We start from the raw sequence: 19,393 nt of genomic DNA, 5'->3' as shown, positions 1-19,393 counted from the left end.
CAGTTATGGTACCAAAGAAAGATAAAACAGAAAAGAATACAACAAAACCCTTTTAACCATTAATGCATTATACAAGACAAAAAAATTAATAATGCATTAAAAGACTAAATAAAAATTGAAGTGCCTTTAAAAAATTTAAATTCCTGACTTAGGAATAAATAACGAGTACAGGGAACAGATGTTACTTCAATTAAAGATATGCATTTTTCTATATAAGATGCTTATTGTAAGATAAGAAAAGAGAGCTGCTTATAGGAGAATGTTGAGGGTCTTTTCTGTAGCACTGTACCCTACTCTGAATAATACCAAATCTACACTCAAGTCCAATGGAGTGGCTTCTGTTTCACACAGCCTTCTCAGTGATGTTCCACTTATAAGTTTATCTGGAAGAACAGGGTCACACAAAATTATATTACAGTACATGCAGCATTACATTACACTCATTACAACCTTATTTTGTTACATTACTTACATACATTACCTTACACAGAGTCCATTACATGCAGCATAACATTACACTATGTGCAACATTACATTATCCAAGGTCATACAACATTTCACAAGGTTCAAGGTCTAGCCTTAACATACTTTTGAGCTCTTCAACCACATCCCAACTTGGGATAATAATATTTAATATTTAATAATATTTAATAGTGGCTCATTTCCTGTTTTTCCTTACTCACTGAACAAATCTTTACTGACTAATAGTGTTCTGCCTGGGACAGACATTTTGTGAAAGTATGTCCAACGCACTATGTACTGTGAAGAGATAAAACGATGAGGAAACAAATAAATGATGTCTACAAATAATCACCAGGTCAGACAATAGGCAAAAATTACCAAAAAATGTGAAAAAGTTGTCTTAATATTTAGTATTTGTTTTTCTTTTATCCTGAATTTGCTCACGAGGTGTTCTGAATCAGATTTCCTAATGATTACCTCATAATAAGTAATGTGTCCCCATGTTCAAGGTTTACCCTTTGGCCATGCAATTAGAACCAATGAGAATTCTTTAGCCATGAGGAATATCAGACTGATATTCCAAGGGTGAGGAACAAAGAACAATGAATTAACAATGGACTATTAGATAGCCATCTCCCTTCTCTCCTCAAGAAAACTTTTACTCCTTTGAGAAAAGGTGAAAAGAATCCAGGGTTCTCACCTTTTGTAATATTAGTATGTCTTTCCAATGACCTGATAAACCCTGGGTATCTCTGGCCTTTTTTTTTTTTTTTCAGATGGAGTCTTACTCCGTCGCCCAGGCTGGAGTGCAGTGGCGCGAACTTGGCTCACTGCAACCTCCGCCTCCCGTGTTCAAGCGATTCTCCTGCCTCAGCCTCCTGAGTAGCTGGGATTACAGGCGCATGCCACTACACCGGGCTAATTTTTATATTTTTAGTAGAGATGGGGTTTCACCATGTTGGTCAGGCTGGCCTCGAACTCCTGACCTCATAATCTGCCTGCCTCCACCTCCCATAGTGCTGAGATTACACACGTGAGCCACTGTGCCAGGCTTCTCTGGCTTTCGTGACCTAAAGATGTCTTCAAGGTCTGGGTTTCCTACCTTTTGAAATATAAATAGCTAGTAAGGTAGAACCCGGGTCTTCTTGACTGTCCGGAGCTGCACGCTCCGGCCATAGCGAATAATAATTGAGGATTAAACGCCTGAGCTATATTCATTTCCACCCCACACCTTCTCCCTATCTTTGCCTTTTTTCCCCTGTACTAATACCTCATTAAAGATGGCGCTCTTCCTGCTTCTTCTTCACTCACTTTTCCCGGGCCGGGAAAATTGTTACTTAATAGCGCAAGCGCAACATGATGTCCGACCAGAGAAACCGAAACTAACCTGGCCACGCCCTCGGCAATGAGATCATTTCCGCCTTAGCCCAACCCCTTCCCTTCCAAGTGTGTATAAGGCAGTGCATTACCGCCATTAAACGAGACTTGATCAGAGCACTGTCTTGTCTCCATTTCTCGTGTCTCTTGTTCCCCAAATTCCCACCCCCTCCTCCAGGTCCTGCTCTGACTATCCCGCGGGCCGGGATACTTGACACTTGTAGCTTAACCTAGGGATTTACCCCAGGCTGTAAGAAAAGTTTCATTCTCCTTTCCTGTATCCCTGTATTGAAAGATCTCAGAACAATTAATTAAACAATGGATACAAACCTAATTCTCATGGTATGTAAAGAGTCTCAGGAGGTCATAGCTTTTGCAGGAGTACTGATGAATTTAGGGAAGTTTTATTTTCTCTCAGAAGTGATAAAAACAAATTCAAAGGAGACATAATGAAGGAGCCGGGAGATGTGCATATTCTTCATGGAGAACAATGTATTTTAGCTGAGGGTTGAATGGTAAATATAATTTTAATAAGTACAAATGGGAGATGCTAGAGATGTCACAATTTATGAACAATAAAGGTTAGCATATAAAATTATAAGGGTTATTGTTCATAATTTATAAGGGCTTGAAACAATGCAAATTTACGAGTGGTCGACTTATTTTTATTATTGTATACCAGAATAAACTTTGCAAAATGAAATTTAGCAGTAGCACATAATCAACATTGTTTATATATTAAAAAATAATTGAAATAAAATGCAAATAATAAGAGCTATTTATGACAAACCCACAGCCAATATCATACTGAATGGGCACAAACTGGAAGCATTCCCTTTGAAAACTGGCACAAGACAGAGATGCCCTCTCTCACCACTCCTAGTCAACATAGTGTTGGAAGTTCTGGCCAGGGCAATCAGGCAGGAGAAAGAAATAAAGGGTATTCAGTTAGGAAAAGAGGAAGTCAAATTGTCCCTGTTTGCAGATGACATGATTGTGTATTTAGAAAACCCCACCATCTCAGCTCAATGTCTCCTTAAGCTGATAAGCAACTTCAGCAGTCTCAGGATATAAAATTAATGTGCAAAAATCACAAACATTCTTATACACCAGTAACAGACAGAGAACCAAATCGTGAGAGAACTCCCATTCACAATTGCTTCAAAGAGAATAAAATACCTAGGAATCCAACTTACAAGGGATGCGAAGGACCTCTTCAAGGACAACTACAAACCACTGCTCAACGAAATAAAAGAGGACACAAACAAATGGAAGAACATTCCGTGCTCATGGATAGGAAGAATCAATATCGTGAAAATGGCCATATTGCCCAAGGTAATTTATAGATTCAATGCCATCCTGATCAAGCTACCAATGACTTTCTTCACAGAATTGGAAAAAAATACTTTAAAGTTCATATGGAACCAAAAAGAGTCCACATTGCCAAGGCAATCCTAAGCCAAAAGAGCAAAGCTGGAGGCATCACACTACTTGACTTCAAACTATACTACAAGGCTACAGTAACCAAAACAGCATGGTACTGGTACCAAAACAGAGATATAGACCAACGGAACAGAACAGAGCCCTCAGAAATAATACCACACATCTACAACCATCTGATCTTTGACAAACCTGACAAAAACAAGCAATGGAGAAAGGATTCCCTATTTAATAAATGGTGCTGGGAAAACTGGTTAGCCATATGTAGAAAGCTGTAACTGGATCCCTTCCTTACACCTTATACAAAAATTAATTCAAGGTGGATTAAAGACTTAAATGTCAGACCTAAAACCATAAAAACCCTAGAAGAAAACCTAGGCAATACCATTCAGGACATAGGCATGGGCAAGGACTTCATGTCTAAAACACCAAAGGCAATGGCAACAAAAGCCAAAATTGAAGAGATTCTGCACAGCAAAAGAAACTACCACCAGAGTGAACAAGCAACCTACACAATGGGAGAAAATTTTTGCAATCTACCCATCTGACAAAGGGCTAATATCCAGAATCTACAAAGAACTTAAACAAATTTACAAGAAAAAATCAACCCCATCAAAAAGTAGGTGAAAGATAGGAACAGACACTTCTCAAAAGAAGACATTTATGCAGCCAACAGACACATGAAAATATGCTCATCATCACTGGCCATCAGAGAAATGCAAATCAAAACCACAATGAGATACCATCTCACACCAGTTAGAATGGTGATCATTAAAAAGTCAGGAAACAACAGGTGCTGGAGAGGATGTGGAGAAATAGGAACACTTTTACACTGTTGGTGGGACTGTAAACTAGTTCAACCATTGTGGAAGACAGTGTGGTGAGTCCTCAAGGATCTAGAACTAGAGATACCATTTGACCCAGCCATTCCATTACTGGGTATATACCGAAAGGATTATAAATCATGCTGCTATCAAGACACATGCACACGTATGTTTATTGCAGCACTATTCACAATAGCAAAGACTTGGAACCAACCCAAATGTCCATCAATGATAGACTGGATTAAGAAAATGTGGCACATATACACCATGGAATACTATGCAGCCATAAAAAAGAATGAATTCATGTCCTTTGTAGGGATATGTATGCAGCTGGAAACCATCATTGTCAGCAAACTATCACAAGGACAAAAAACCAAACACCACATGTTCTCACTCATAGGTGGGAATTGAACAATGAGAACACTAGAACACAGGAAGGGGACTTCACACACCAGGGCCTGTCGTGGGGTGGGGGGAGTGGGGAGGGATATCATTAGGAGATATACCTAATGTAAATGACGAGTTAATGGGTGCAGTACACCAATATGGCACATGTATACATATGTAACAAACCTGCACATTGTGCACATGTACCCTAGAACTTAAAGTATAATAATAATAAAAAAATACAATTTAATTAAAATGTATTTGATAAAAATAGGTGAAAATGTTAACTTTATTCATATATATATTTGGTTAGTTCATCGAAGTGAAATCTTGTGTTTTATTTATTTTCTATTTGGGGTCCAACGGAAGCTTGGCAGACAATCTTTTATTTTCCTGAATTAAGTAGCTGAAGTGAAGTGTCTTTTAGCTAATTATGTTTTTTTCTCCTCTCTTCCCCATTCTTCTGGATTAAACATGGGATGAGAACATTGCTCTGGGTTTACTATTGCAAAATGCTTGGGAGGTAATGCATACATTGTTAGAAAAGATTCATGAGAGGATGGTTAATACAAAATAAAGATCTATTTCTCCCTTGAAATAGATAAAAGTATATCATCACATAATATTTAAGAACTTTCTTATGACTGACTATTCAATGCGAAAGATAGTTATAACTTGGAGCAGGTTATAATATAACATATATTGCTAATTCTGCAAATAAAGGTTGAATACATTTTGAAATTGAGCATATCTTGAAAAATGAAAAAATGTTCTTAAAGGTGACCACACTTAAGTCTACTATGAAGGACATTTAAAATACAGAAACTTGAAGTATGCAGTTAGAAATTCAAAATCAAAACACATAGATATAATTAAATTTTCATTTATGCTTTTTACTTTTTTCACTCCTTTGATAGTATACATTGTTTAATTGAGCAAAATACTAACAGGTAAAATTTCAATGCAAAAACAGTTGCATTTGAGAGAAAACATCTCCATTTTGTTTCCTAAAATTAAAATATAATATTTGGATATTTGGATAAAACCATTTTAAAAATAAAATTAGTAGATATTGGTTAAGTAACCTGATTTTTTCGAGTTCTCTAGAGTAGAATACATTTTTGGACCCATCGAAATTCAACCGTTTCATTGAAAAGATTACTTAACATTCTTTAAAAAATGGAATTTACTTTTCTGTGTATGGGGTAATAGCATTTTTATGTTTTTCTTTTTTCTTAAAAAAAAAAAAAAAAAAAAAAAAGGCCAGGCGCGGTGGCTCACTCCTGTAATCCCAGCACTTTGGGAGGCTGAGGTGGGCGGTTCACGAGGTCAGTAGTTCGAGACCATCCTGGCCAACATAGTGAAACCCCGTCTCTACTAAAAATACAAAAATTAGCTGGGCATGGTGGCAGGTGCCTGTAGTCCCAGCTACTCAGGAGGCTGAGGCAGGAGAATGGCGTGAACCCGGGAGGCGGAGCTTGCAGTGAGTCGAGATCGCGCCACTGCACTCCAGCCTGGGCGATAGAGCGAGACTCCGTCTCAAAAAAAAAAAGAAAAAAAAATTAAAAAACAACAACAACAAGTCGTTTGCCTATAAGCTGAGAGACAACTTGAATGTGAAGTTAAATTATTCTCTTATTATAAGGTGCTTTTTAAAAAGGGAAATATCTGATATGTAGAAGTTTTAAAGAACACTCCAAATTCATAGGAAAATAAACAGTCAACATAAGCAAGTACGACAGGATTTTGAATATCCGTCTTATGCTCAGTATAAACCTTTGTTGACCTTACATAAATGACTTATTACACAATATGTTGATAAAATATCCTTCCTCTGTAGGCTGTTGTTAAAAACTGAATGGTGACACAGGGCGATGACTACGTTTCCTCATTGCTATGCGTAGTTTAAAAACACCCACTAACAGGGAGATCTGCTAAACTGTCTGCTAAAATCTTTCCCAAAGATTGTTTGGTTTTAAACTGCATTTAATGCTGAAATGAAACATATTCTATGTCCAGGGAAATCACTCTAGCGATGAAACCTTTCAAAGCTTAAAAGAGTGTTGAAAAAGAAACCTGCCCGCCTTCTAGAATTAGACTGTATGAAGGTAATTGAGCCAAATGGCTGTTTTATCCCCAAGTGAAATTACTTCCACTGCACAGGGCATAAGGCATCTGAAGATTTATCTGACATTCCTGATACCTCAGCAGTGACACTGATATTGGATGACATATTTGGCATAAGGGAAGGATCATTTCTCTTTAGAATACTCTATATTTGTTAGTTAAATGATCATTGCTAGATGCATCCTCTTCATGAATATAAATTACTAGCCCAGCAAAGGACTTATATTTGTATGCTGCCTTTTACTATGAAGGATTTTTAAAGGTAGAATGAACCCATTTTAAATTGCCACTAGACATATTTGGGGATTGCTTTATCCAGCACTGCAACATTATCCTTAGGTAACAGTATATTATATTCAGGATGTAGCTCAGTAAATATAACAGCTTTTATCCTCACTGTGGAGGTCATTTTTTTTCTTAACTAGGCATATGTTGTCAGCAGAATTCTGCACACCCAAACTCTTTACTAATGGGCTACGGTAATTATCCATATTTTTATCAATGCCCTATTTAGAATCGCTTGACATATATGCTTATGCTTGATTTTTTATTTCCTGTTTGGCATTATTATTCAAACTCAGTGTGATTTCTAAATAACAGAGTACACCCCAACGGCTACATTTCTCATTGGAATAGAAGCTCCATGAGGGCAAATATTTGTCTATTTTATTCACTGTGTATCCCAATGTCTCAATCAAACAGTGCCTGGCACATAGCAGGTGTCCCGTAAGTGTTTTTTGACTGACTGAATTAATGGTAAAGATGAGCAAAGAAATAGATATTTACAATAATATCTATTAAAATAGTATACAATAATGGACTAATTTCAAACTATATGAGTAATGTGACAAATATGAAATAAATTTCACAGAACTAACAACTAAGTGGGAAATATCTAATAGCTTCTCCACTCTAATGGACATTTGTTTTGCCTTTTGTCACTCAGTTTCTTCTGAAAACCCCTCTTATGTTCAGAACATTGTCACGTGAGAATCTCATTTCTGATTTTCTACAATTTGAATCCTGTATCCCCTATAAATATGAATATTATTTATACTGTTATCCTACAGCATAAATAGTATATTACTATTAATATACTACTATATAATAGTATAATATGGAATAAATTACAGTTAATACAGTAAATTGTCACTGCATATTATATAATAGCATATTAATTACTATTATAACTATATATAGTTACTATACTATATAATAGTACAAAATATACTGTATGATAGTGTATATATACTATTATATGCAATGTATATATGATATGTATTATAATATGCAATAGTATAATAGTATAAATATGTGATTACATAATATACAATGACAACTGTATTAACTGTAATTTGTTAACTACAAATTATCAATATTTTATATTTTCTAATGATCAGTCTATATTTTATGGTTTTCTAGGAATTTGCTCATTTTGTCTAAGTTTTTAGGGATATAGGTATTAAGGTGGTAAAAATTTCCTTGTGTCTTTATATAATAATTATATACGAATATATACACTAGTATACTATACTATATATAAAATATATATAATATAGTATATACTATATATAATATGTAATATAACAGAGTATATACTATATAATATAGTGTATACTATTATATACAGACTAGTATATATGATATTATTATATATGGTAATACTAATTATAATATATCATAATTATAATATATTATATATTATAAATTATATAATATATTTATATTATATATAATATATAACATAATATATTTAATATATAATTAATAATAAATATATAATATGTTAGTAATATGTAATATAATTATATATATTATATATTATATTAATATACACATATATAAACACTAACATATATAACATAGATAACATATTAATATATGTATATACATAACACATATTAATATATACTAGTATATATAATAGTATATATTTTCTATAGATGTTAAAAGAATCTTTTTCTCAGTTTTATTTTTGGATTTTAAACAATCCTGGCATTCGTAGAATAAATTTTATTTTGGCATTATACATTTTCTTTTCATATTGTGAATATATTTTGGTAATATTTTGTTTAGGAACTTTGCACCATATTCAGTATTGAGATTGGCTTTGAATTTTCCTGTTTCCTATTGTCTGTGTCTGGCTTTCTGTTTTGGTTTTATGAGCCTCATAGATTGAGTTGGGGAGTGGTTCCTGTTTTACTAGTCTTTTAAAGAGTTTGAGGAAAACTTTGATCTTTTTCTTTAAGGGTTGATCAAATTCACCTGCAACACCATCTGACCTTTGGTCAAGATTTTGGACAAGATTTTTTAAAACAAATTAATTTATTAACCATAAATTATCAAGATTTTATATTTTCTCATAATCAGTCTTTATATTTTGCAGTTTTCTAGGAATTTGCCCATTTTTTTCTAAGTTTTTAGATGTATAGGCATTAAGGTGATAAAAATTTCCTCGTGTCTTTATATTTTTTGCTTTTATAATGTATTGAGATATAATTGGCTTTCACTACACTTCACATATTTCAAGTGTACAGTTGATGAATTTTGACATATGTATACACCTATGAAACAATCATCACAATCAAGGTAATACACCTTTCCCTTGCTCCTTAAACTTCATTGTGCCCCCAGATGATCATCTCATCAATTTCCCCCCCCCCAAAAAAAATGAAGCCTATTGAAATTTTGATTGACCTTGCATTAAATTTATATTTGGGGAGAATTACCATCTTAACAAAATTGAGTTTTCCAGTTCATGAATATGATATAGGTTGCCATTTATCTAGGTCTTTTTTTTCTGCAATTTTTAATAGTTTTCATTATAAAAGTCTTGAAAATATTTCATCAGATTTATTTCTACTGGGGCTCAGAAAATCATACACAAAATTATGGCGCTTTGGTATGCTGAGTACTTTGAACTGAAGGACACTGGAAGGGCCTGAGAAGCAAAGTCCGTTTCTGGCCTTCTCCTGTTTTTCTTTCTTCTGCTTCCCTTCCCCCAACCCCAAGGCAGGTCATAAAAACTAGAATTCCTCTTCTCCAAGGTGGGTTATAGAAACCAGAACCGCTCTTCCCTAAAGTCAGCCATAAAACCTAGATATATTCTTTTAACCTTCCCCCACCTTGCTGTGTAGGAGCTGGCCATGAAGAAATTCTCTGACCTCCCTTATCCAGTAGTAGATCATAAGACTCTCATTTCAGAAGGGGTCCTGCCCTATACCTCGGAGGAGGAAATGATGCACAGAAAGGCCAAGAGTAATCTAAACAGGCCTTCCTGTATTATCCCACTCAGTCTATTATGATTAGATCATTCTCTTTTGTTCAATTACATTTCTACATGGCTGTCCATTCTTCATCAAACCTAAGCATAAAAACAGACAATTTTCCCTAAGTCTTTGGATTTTTATTTCTGAAGGTTGCCATGTGATACAGAAGTTGATTAAATACATTTGTTATGCTTTCCTCTTGTTAACCTATGTTTTGTTATAGGAGTGTCAGCTGTGACCCTTATGATGAGAAAGAAAGGTATCAAATCTTTTCTGTCTCACGTTCTTAAATATTTAATGTTTTGTGGTGTCATTGTAATGGAATTACTTTTTAAATTTTATTTTCAAATTGTTTGCTACTAGGATGTAAGAAAACAATTGATTTTTGCTAAATTTACTTTTTAATGCTAATAGTTTTGTAGATTCTCTGGCATCTTCTTTTTATACGACTATATAATGTGCTAATAGCAATAGTTTACTTTGTTTTTATGTTTTGTCATTTTTTTTATTGCCTTATAACATTGGCTAGGACCTTTGGTACTGATATGGTTTGTCTGTGTCCCCACCCAAATCCTATCTTGAATCGTAAGCCCCATAATCCCCACGTGTCGAAGAAGGAACCCAGTGGGAGGTGATTGGACGAGGGGGGCAGTTTCCCCCATGCTGTTCTCATGATAGTGAGTTCTCATAAGATCTGATGGTTTTATAAGTGTTTGACAGTTCCTCCTTCACATGCTCACTCCCTCCTGCCACCTTGTGAAGAAAGCGCCTGCTTCCCCTTCCCCTTCTGCCACGATTGTAAGTTTCCTGAGGCCTCCTAGCAATGCTTCTGGTTAAGCCTGAAGAACTGTGAGTCAATTAAACCTCTTTCCTTTATAATTACCTCGTCTCAGGTAGTATTTGTTTTTATAGCAGTATGAGAATGAACTAATACAGGTACTATGTTAACTAGAAGTTGTAAAAGGGTAAATCTTTGACTTTTCCCCATTTTTAGAGGGAAACAATTTATTACCATTACATATGATATTAGCTGTAGGTGTATCAGTTTGAGGTATATTCCTACTATTCCTAATTTGCTAAGGGATTTTTTTTCTTATCATAAATGAACGTGAAATCTTGTTCAATGCTTTTTCTGACAAACCCTTTATGTTAATATGGTGACTTATATTGATAACTTTTTGAATGCCTCACCAACTTTGCATTCTCTAATAAATTCAACCTGGTCATAATTTGCTATCTACTATATTGAATTAAATTAGTATCATTTTAAAAGCATTTTGGAATCTATATTTATGAGGAATATTTGTCTCCATTTTTTTTGGAGACAAATGATATTAAGGTTATGTTACTTTCTCCTTTTTTAAACTTATCTGGAAAAGTTTATATTAAACATTCCTTGAATGTTTGATAGAATTAACCACCAGAAGAATATGGGCCTGAAGTTTTATTTTTGAGAGTTTTCTTTCTGATCTGTCTTGGTGAATGTGCTATGAGTGCTTGAAAAAAATGAATGTTCTACTGTTACTGAATGCAGTGTTCAATAAATGTCAGTTAGATCGAGCTGGTTGATGATGTTGTTCAGACCTGAGCTTTACTGATGTTTCATCTACTTTTCCTATAAATTGCTGGGAGAGTGGTGTTAATACTCTCTTTCTATAGTTGTGGAATTATTTATTTATATCTTTAATACTTTCATTTTTGTCTTATACTTTGTGACTTTTACAATTAGGTATACATATTTATAATTGTTAGACTTTCCTCATGAATTATACCCTTTATGATTAGTAAATGTGTCTCTTTGTCTCTGGTGTTACTCTTTGTATTGAGTTCTATTTCATTTAATATTAGTACAGCTACTCTTTTTTTTTTTTTTTTTTTTTTTGAGACGGAGTCTCACGCTGTTGCCCAGGCTGGAGTGCAGTGGCGCGATCTCGGCTCACTGCAAGCTCCGCCTCCCGGGTTCCCGCCATTCTCCTGCCTCAGCCTCCTGAGTAGCTGGGACTACAGGCGCCCGCCACCGCGCCCGGCTAATTTTTTGTATTTTTAGTAGAGACGGGGTTTCGCTGTGGTCTCGATCTCCTGACCTTGTGATCCGCCCGCCTCGGCCTCCCAAAGTGCTGGGATTACAGGCGTGAGCCACCGCGCCCAGCCAGTACAGCTACTCTTGAGGGAGGAGTATACAGCCTTATGTTAACAGTTGTGCACTGTAAACATCTTTTTTTTTTAGTATCTACTCTCTTTTTCTATTCTTTTATTAACCTTTTTCTATTCTTATATTAAAATATGTTTCTTGTGAGCAGCATATAATTAAGATTTGTGTTTTTTTCTATCCTTTCTGTCAATCTCTGCTTTTTTTTTTTTTTTTTTTCTCATCAAGTCTTGGTATAAATCTCTGCCTTTTAGGTGAATTGTTGAAACCAATAACATTTAATGTAACTTTTGATATGGTTGGATTTAGGTATGCCATTTTACTTTTGTTTGTTTATTTGTCCTCTGTATATTTTGTTTCTATTTTCTTGCTTTCTTTTGTATTAAACAGTGTTTGAATTCCGTGCTAATGCTTATATTAGATTTTGTGACTAATTTTTATTGCATTATAACAAAATCTACATAACTAACTTTGTAATATAATTTGAAATCAGAAAATATGATGCTTTAAGCTTTGTTCTTTTTTCTTAGGATTGCTTTGGCTATTTGTGACCTTTTTTAATTCTATATAAATTTTAGAATTGTTTTTTCTATTTCTGTGAAAAATGATGTATTAGTCTATGCTCACTGCTAATGTGGACAAACCTGAAATTGGATAATTTATAAAGGAAAGAGCTTTAATTGACTCACAGTTCCACATGCCTAGGGAGGCCTCACAATCACAGCTGAAGGCAAATGAAGAGCAAAATCACGACTTACATAGCAGTAGGCAAGAGAGCTTGTGCAGGGAACTCCCATTTATAAAACCATCAGACATGTGGGGATTATTACAATTCAAGGTGAGATTTGGGTAGGGGCACAGAGCCAAACCATATCAAATACCATTGGAATTTTGATAGGGATTGTATTGAATCTGTGATTGTTTTGAGCAGTATGGACATACATGCAGTAAGTTTTTAATTTCAGATTTTATTTTTATGTCCTAAAATTTCCATTTAGTTCTTTATATTTTCTATTTTTCTACTATGTCTTATCTATTTTTTTTTTTCATCAAAATAGCATGGTGTTTGCTATTTTATTAGTTGTTTCTAAAAACCAAGTTTGGACTTATTTACTCTCACTCAATTGAATCTTTGTTTTCTTTTTCTTCAGTAAGGTTTCTTCCTCTATCCCGTAGTACACATTTGTAATAGCTGCTTTAAAGGTTTTACCTGTTAATTCTAACATTTGGAATATCTTGGAATTGGCTTGTGTAGATTTTTTTTTTCTTGGGAATATGCTTATTTGTATGTTGAGTAGTTTTGGATTTTATGTTGCATATTTTTAGTATTTTGCTGTATAGAATACATATTAAGTTATGATCTTTCGGATAATGTTGATATTCTCATTTTAGTAGGCAATCAATACAGTTAGGTTTCTGCATTGAGGTATGTCTTTCATTCTGTGTTTTGTGTTCAAACCTCAGTTAAGGTTTAATATTATTCTGGTTTAAGTCTACCATAGGAATGCACAGTTTAGAAGTTGGGTGGATATTTGTGTGAGTTTATATATAACATTAGGGGATATTAGTCCGTTTTCACACTACTATAAAGACATACCTGTGACTGGGTAATTTATAAAGGAAAAAAGGTTTAATTGACTCACAGTTATGCATGACTGGGGAGGCCTCAGGGAACTTATAATCATGGCAGAAGGGGAAGCAGGCACAACTTACATGCCAGCAGGTGAGAGAGCATGCTTGAGAGCACAGAAAAATCTACCATTTATAAAACCATCAGATCTCATGAGACTTCACTCGCTAGCCCGAGAACAGCGTGGGGGAAACTGTCCCCCTAATCTAATCACTTCCTACCAGGTTCCTCCTTCAACACCTGGGGATTATAATTCAAGATGAGATTTGAGTGGGGATACAAAGCCTAAACATTTCAGGCTCTGTCTCCTAAGATGTTTCCCATCATTTCTCCTGTTCACAAGAGTGTTCCCTGCTTCCACTAGCAATAATTATAGTGGGATTTTTGTATTTGTATTAGCTGTTTGGGTAGCACTTATCTATGATTGTGACAAAACCTTCCAGGAAAGTCTTGTAAGGAAAAATTGTGAGAAAACTTATCCTCATGCAGTTTGCTTCCCCATATTTAGATTCCCTTGAACAATATTCATGCTTTTGTTTACTTTTCAGAGACTGTAGTTTATTTTGGATATTTTCTAGAATTTTTAGTTAAAATCAGAGGAAGGAATGGGCCATAGGAGGTGTCTATCACTGTAGCAAAAGCAGAATTTGTTTAGTTTTGTCTCTAACTTCTGCCATACCTATAATTTTGTCTCCTTTGTGACTAGATATTTTACTTATTTCTGTTTTTTTTAATGAAACTTGCAAGATATTTGGTATCTTAGTAGTTGCTTTAAAAAACCAAGTTTGACCTAATTTATTTCTCAACTGAATCTTTGTTTTCTGTTTCTCTAATTTCTCATTTTATATTAATTATTATTTCCTTCTACCATATTTAAGTGTTTCTTTTCATTTAAAAATTTTCTAAAATGAGGACTTTAGCTAATTAATTTTAACTTCTTTATATTAAAACACAAGCATTTAAACTTCTAAAGTTCTCCTTAAGTATTGTTTTTATTATACCCTATGAAATATAAAATGCAGCATCAAAAATATTATTTAGTTGTACTTTTACATTTGTATTAATTTTTTGTTGCATAAGTTATTTAGAAGTATGTTTTGAAAATTTCAAATACAGGTCTTAGATACTTTATCTTTTCATTATTATTTCTAGTTGAATTGCCATGGACTAAAGAAACTTCCTTCTCTGAAATTTGCTTTATGATCAAATGTGTGGTAAATTATTATAAATTTGATACAAGTGAAGGAAAACTTAGATAATGTAGGATATTCAGGTAATGAAATACTTAGCTGTTCTTGATGGTTATCAATTTAAAGTGAAAAATGGGGATTAAATGCTTTAATTTCTCAATTTTCAGATTTCTATTTAGAAGTCCAAAGAAAAATATAATGATGTTCATTCTGTTTTTAAACAAATAACAAAAAAAGAAGAGAAATATAGACAAAATTTGATAGTGTTTGCAAGACATATGAGGATGTGGATGGACTGCTGGGACATGGATCTAGGCTATGTTAGGAGGGGAGTGTTGCAGTGTGCAGGAGGATGGCTGCAGAGATGAGAGGGAGAAAATGAATAGGAATACAGGACGTATCGATCAAAGAGTCTGATGTTTACACTGAAGTTTCAGAGACAGTGGAGTTACTGCAGTTGCAGTTTGTGGGTTGAAGAACAGATGGGTTGGAAAAAAACATTATTGGAGGTGATATAGGTAATAAACGAAGAGAAAGGAAAGTGGAGAGGTCACCAGAAGGCATATTTAGGACACCAAGAATGATTATAACAACTGGGGAGAAATTAAAGGAAAGAAAAATGAAAATGTTTTTAAATGATACGTACCTACTAAAGTACAGTATGTGACAAAAAATGAGGTGTGTCTTATTCATAGAATAAATGGGGTGACAGTTTAGAGAAGAGAAATATGCAGTGGAGTGTGTTAATCTCAAATGGGTGGCTCCAACATGCACAATGAAAGGGATCCTTGCCTCTGTCGACCCATCTTCCTTCTCCTCATATATCTGCAATTCTTAAACCAATCTCTGAACATTCGTAATAATTTCCTTTCCCGACTGATATGGTTTGGCTGTGTCCCCACCCAAATTTCCACTTGAATTGTATCTCCCAGAATTCCCACGAGTTGTGGAAGGGATCCAGGGGGAGGTAATTGAATCATGGGGGCTGGTCTTTCCTGTGCTGTTCTTGTGACAGTAAGTCTCATGATATCCAATGGGTTTATCAGGAATTTCTGCTTTTGCTTCTTCCTCATTTTTCTTTTGCTGCTGCTATGTAAGAAGTGCCTTTTGCCTCCCACCATGATTCTGAGGCCTCCCAAGCCATGTGGAACTGTAAGTCCAATTAAACATATTTTTCTTCTCAGTCTCAGGTATGTCTTTATCAGCAGCATGAAAACAGATTAATACACCAACCTACAATGATTGTTACTTGCAAAGTTTTCTATATACTGTAGGAACGATGTTTTCCATATTTTACCAAGTAATGCTAATTAATATCTATTGATCTCATAGCATTTTTCTTTTAATTTTTAAATATTTAATTTAATGTTTATCCATTTTGAATGTGTGCCAACTGCTGTTACCAGTTAAGATCTAAGAACATGGAAGGCAAATGCCATAGTATCATTTTGCTTTTATTTTGATAGCACTTTGGGTATTTTTAGGTATATATAGGTACTACATGGATACTAAACAGTTCTTCAAATTTTTAAAACACTTTTCCTTTTTTAAAATTTTATTTTTTTTATCTCTTTAAAAAAATGTCAGTAGGTTTTGGGGGAACAGGTGGTATTTGATTACATGGATAAGTTCTTCAGTGGTGATTTCTGGATTTTTGATGCACTCATCACCCAAGCAGTGTACACTGTACCCAATGTGTAGTCTTTTATTCCTCACCTCCTCCCTTTCTTCCCCCTCAAAAAGTCCACTGTATTATTCTTATGGTTTTGCAACCTCATAGCTTAGATCCCACTTATAAGTGAGAACATACAATGTTTTTTCATTCTGGAGTTACCTCACTTAGAATAATGATCTCCAGTTCCATCCAGGTTGCTGTGAATGCCATTCATTTTTATGACTGAGGAGTATTCCATCATGGGGGTGTGTGTGTGTGTGTGTGTGTGTGTGTGTGTGTGTGTGTGTGTGTATAAAAAACATTTTCTTTATCCACTCGTTGATTGATGGGCATTTAGGCTAGTTCCATATTTTTGTATTTTGTAATTGTGAATTGTGCTGCTATAAACATGCGTGTGCAAGTATCGTTTACTTCTTTTCCTCTGGGTAGATACCCTGTAGTGGGATTGCTGGATCAAATGGTAGCTCTACTTTTAGTTCTTTAAGGAATTTCCATACTGTTTTCCATAGTGGATGTACTAGTTTACGTTCCCACCAGCAGTGTAAAAGTGCTCCCTTTTGACCACAACCACGGCAACATCTATTATTTTTTGAATTTTTGATAATGGGCATTCTTGCAGGAGTAAGGTGGTATTGCATTGTGGTTTTGATTTGCATTTCTCTGATAATTAGTGATGCTGAGCATTTTTTCATATGCTTCTTGGCCATTTGTATATCTTCTTTTGAGAATTTTCTGTTCATGTCCTTAGCTCATTTTTGATGAGATTATATTTTTTTTCCTGCTGATTTGTTTGAGTTCCTTGTAGATTCTGAGTATTAGTCCTTTGTTGGATGTATAGACTGTGAAGATTTTCTCCCATTCTGTGAGTTTTATGTTTACTTTGCTGATTATTTCCTTTGATGTGCAGAAGCTTTTTAGTTTAATTAAGTCCCATCAATTTATCTTTGTTTTTGTTGCATTTGCTTTTGGGTTCTTGGTCATGAAGTCTTTGCCTAAGCCAATGTCTAGAAGGGTTTTTTTATGTTATCTTCTAAAATTTTCATGGTTTCAGTTCTTAGATTTAAGTCTTTGATTCATTTTGAGTTGATTTTTATATAAGGTGAGAGATAAAGATCCAGTTTCGTTCTTATAGATGTGGCTTGCCAATTATCCCAGCATCATTTGTTGAATTGGGTGTCCTTTCCCCACTTTATGTTTTGGTTTGCTTTGTCAAAGATCAGTTAGCTGTAAGTACTTGGCTTTATTTCTGTGTTCTCTATTCTGTTTCATTGGTCTATGTGCCTATTTTTATACCAGTACCATGCTATTTTGGTGACTATAGCCTTATGGTAGAGTTTGAAGTTGGGTAATCTGATGCCTCCAAATTTGTTCCTTTTGCTTAGTCTTGCTTTGGCTATGTGGGCTCTTTTTTGGTTCCAAATGAATTTTAGGATTTTTTTTCTAGTTCTGTGAAGAATTTGATGGGAATTGCATTGAATTTGTAGATTGCTTTTGGCAGTGTGGTCATTTCCATAATATTGGTTCTATCTATCCCGATCACAGGATGTGTTTCCATTTGTTTGAGTTGTCTATAATTTCTTTCAGCTGTGTTTTGTAGTTTTCCTTCTAGAGGTCTTTCACCACCTTGGTTAGGTATATTCGTAAGTATTTTATCTTATTTTTGCATCTATTTGTAAAAGGGGTCGAGTTCTTGAGTTGGTTCTCAGCCCTTGGTTGCTGTTGGTGTATAGCAGTGCTACTGATTTGTGTATATTGATTTTCTATCATGAAATTGTACTGAATTCATTTATTAGATCTAGGGGTCTTTTGGATGAACCTTTGGCGTTTTCTAGGTATACAATCATATCAATGGTGAACAGCGACAGTCTGACTTCCTCTTTACCAATTTGGATGCCCTTTATTTATTTCTCTTGTCTGATTGCTCTGACTAGGACTTCCAGTGCTACGTGGAATAGAAGTAGTAAAAGTGGGCATCTTTGTCTTATTCCAGTTCTCAGGGGAATACTTTCAGCTTTTCCCCATTCAATATAATGTTTGTTGTGGGTTTGTCATAGATGCTTTTATTACCTTAAGGTATACTCCTTCTATGCTGATTTTGCTGAGGGTTTTAATCATAAAGAAATACTGAATTTTGTCAAATGCATTTTCTGCATCTATTGAGATGATCATGTGATTTTTGTTTTTAATTCTGTTTTTGTGGTGTATCACATTTATTGACTTGTGTATGTGAAACCATCCCTGCATCCCTGGTATAAAATCCACTTGACCATGGTGAATTATCTTTTCGATATGCTTTTGGATTTTGTTTGCTAGTATTCTGTTGAGGATTTTGCATCTATGTTCATCAGGAATATTGGTCTGTAGTTTTCTCTTCTTGTTATGTCTTTGTCTGGTTTTGGTATTAGAATGATACTGGCTTCGTAGGATGCTTTAGGGAGGATTCCATTTTTCACTATGTTTTGGAATAGTTTCAATAGGATTGGTACCAATTAATTCTTCTTAGAATGTCTGGTAGATTTCAGCTGTGAATTTATCTGGTCCTGGACTTTTTTTTGTTGGCAATTTTTTTATTGCCATTTCAATATCACTGCTTGTTATTGGTCTGTTCAGAGTTTCTACTTCTTCCTGGTTTAATCTAGGAGGGTTGTATATTTCCAAGAATTTATTCATTTCCTCTAGGTTTTCTATTTTATGCATGTAAAGGTGTTCATAGTAGCCTTCAATAATCTTGTATTTCTGTGATATTGTTGGTAATGTCTTCCATTTCATTTCTAATTGAACTTACTTGGATCTTCTCTCTTCTTTTCTTGGTTAATCTCACTAATGGTGAGATTGTTTATCTTTTCAATTTTGTTTATCTTTT

Source organism: Macaca thibetana, chromosome 3 (genome assembly GCF_024542745.1).
Source record: "Macaca thibetana thibetana isolate TM-01 chromosome 3, ASM2454274v1, whole genome shotgun sequence".
Classification (NCBI taxonomy): Eukaryota; Metazoa; Chordata; class Mammalia; order Primates; family Cercopithecidae; genus Macaca; species Macaca thibetana.
Note: the sequence above shows the minus strand (reverse complement) of the source record.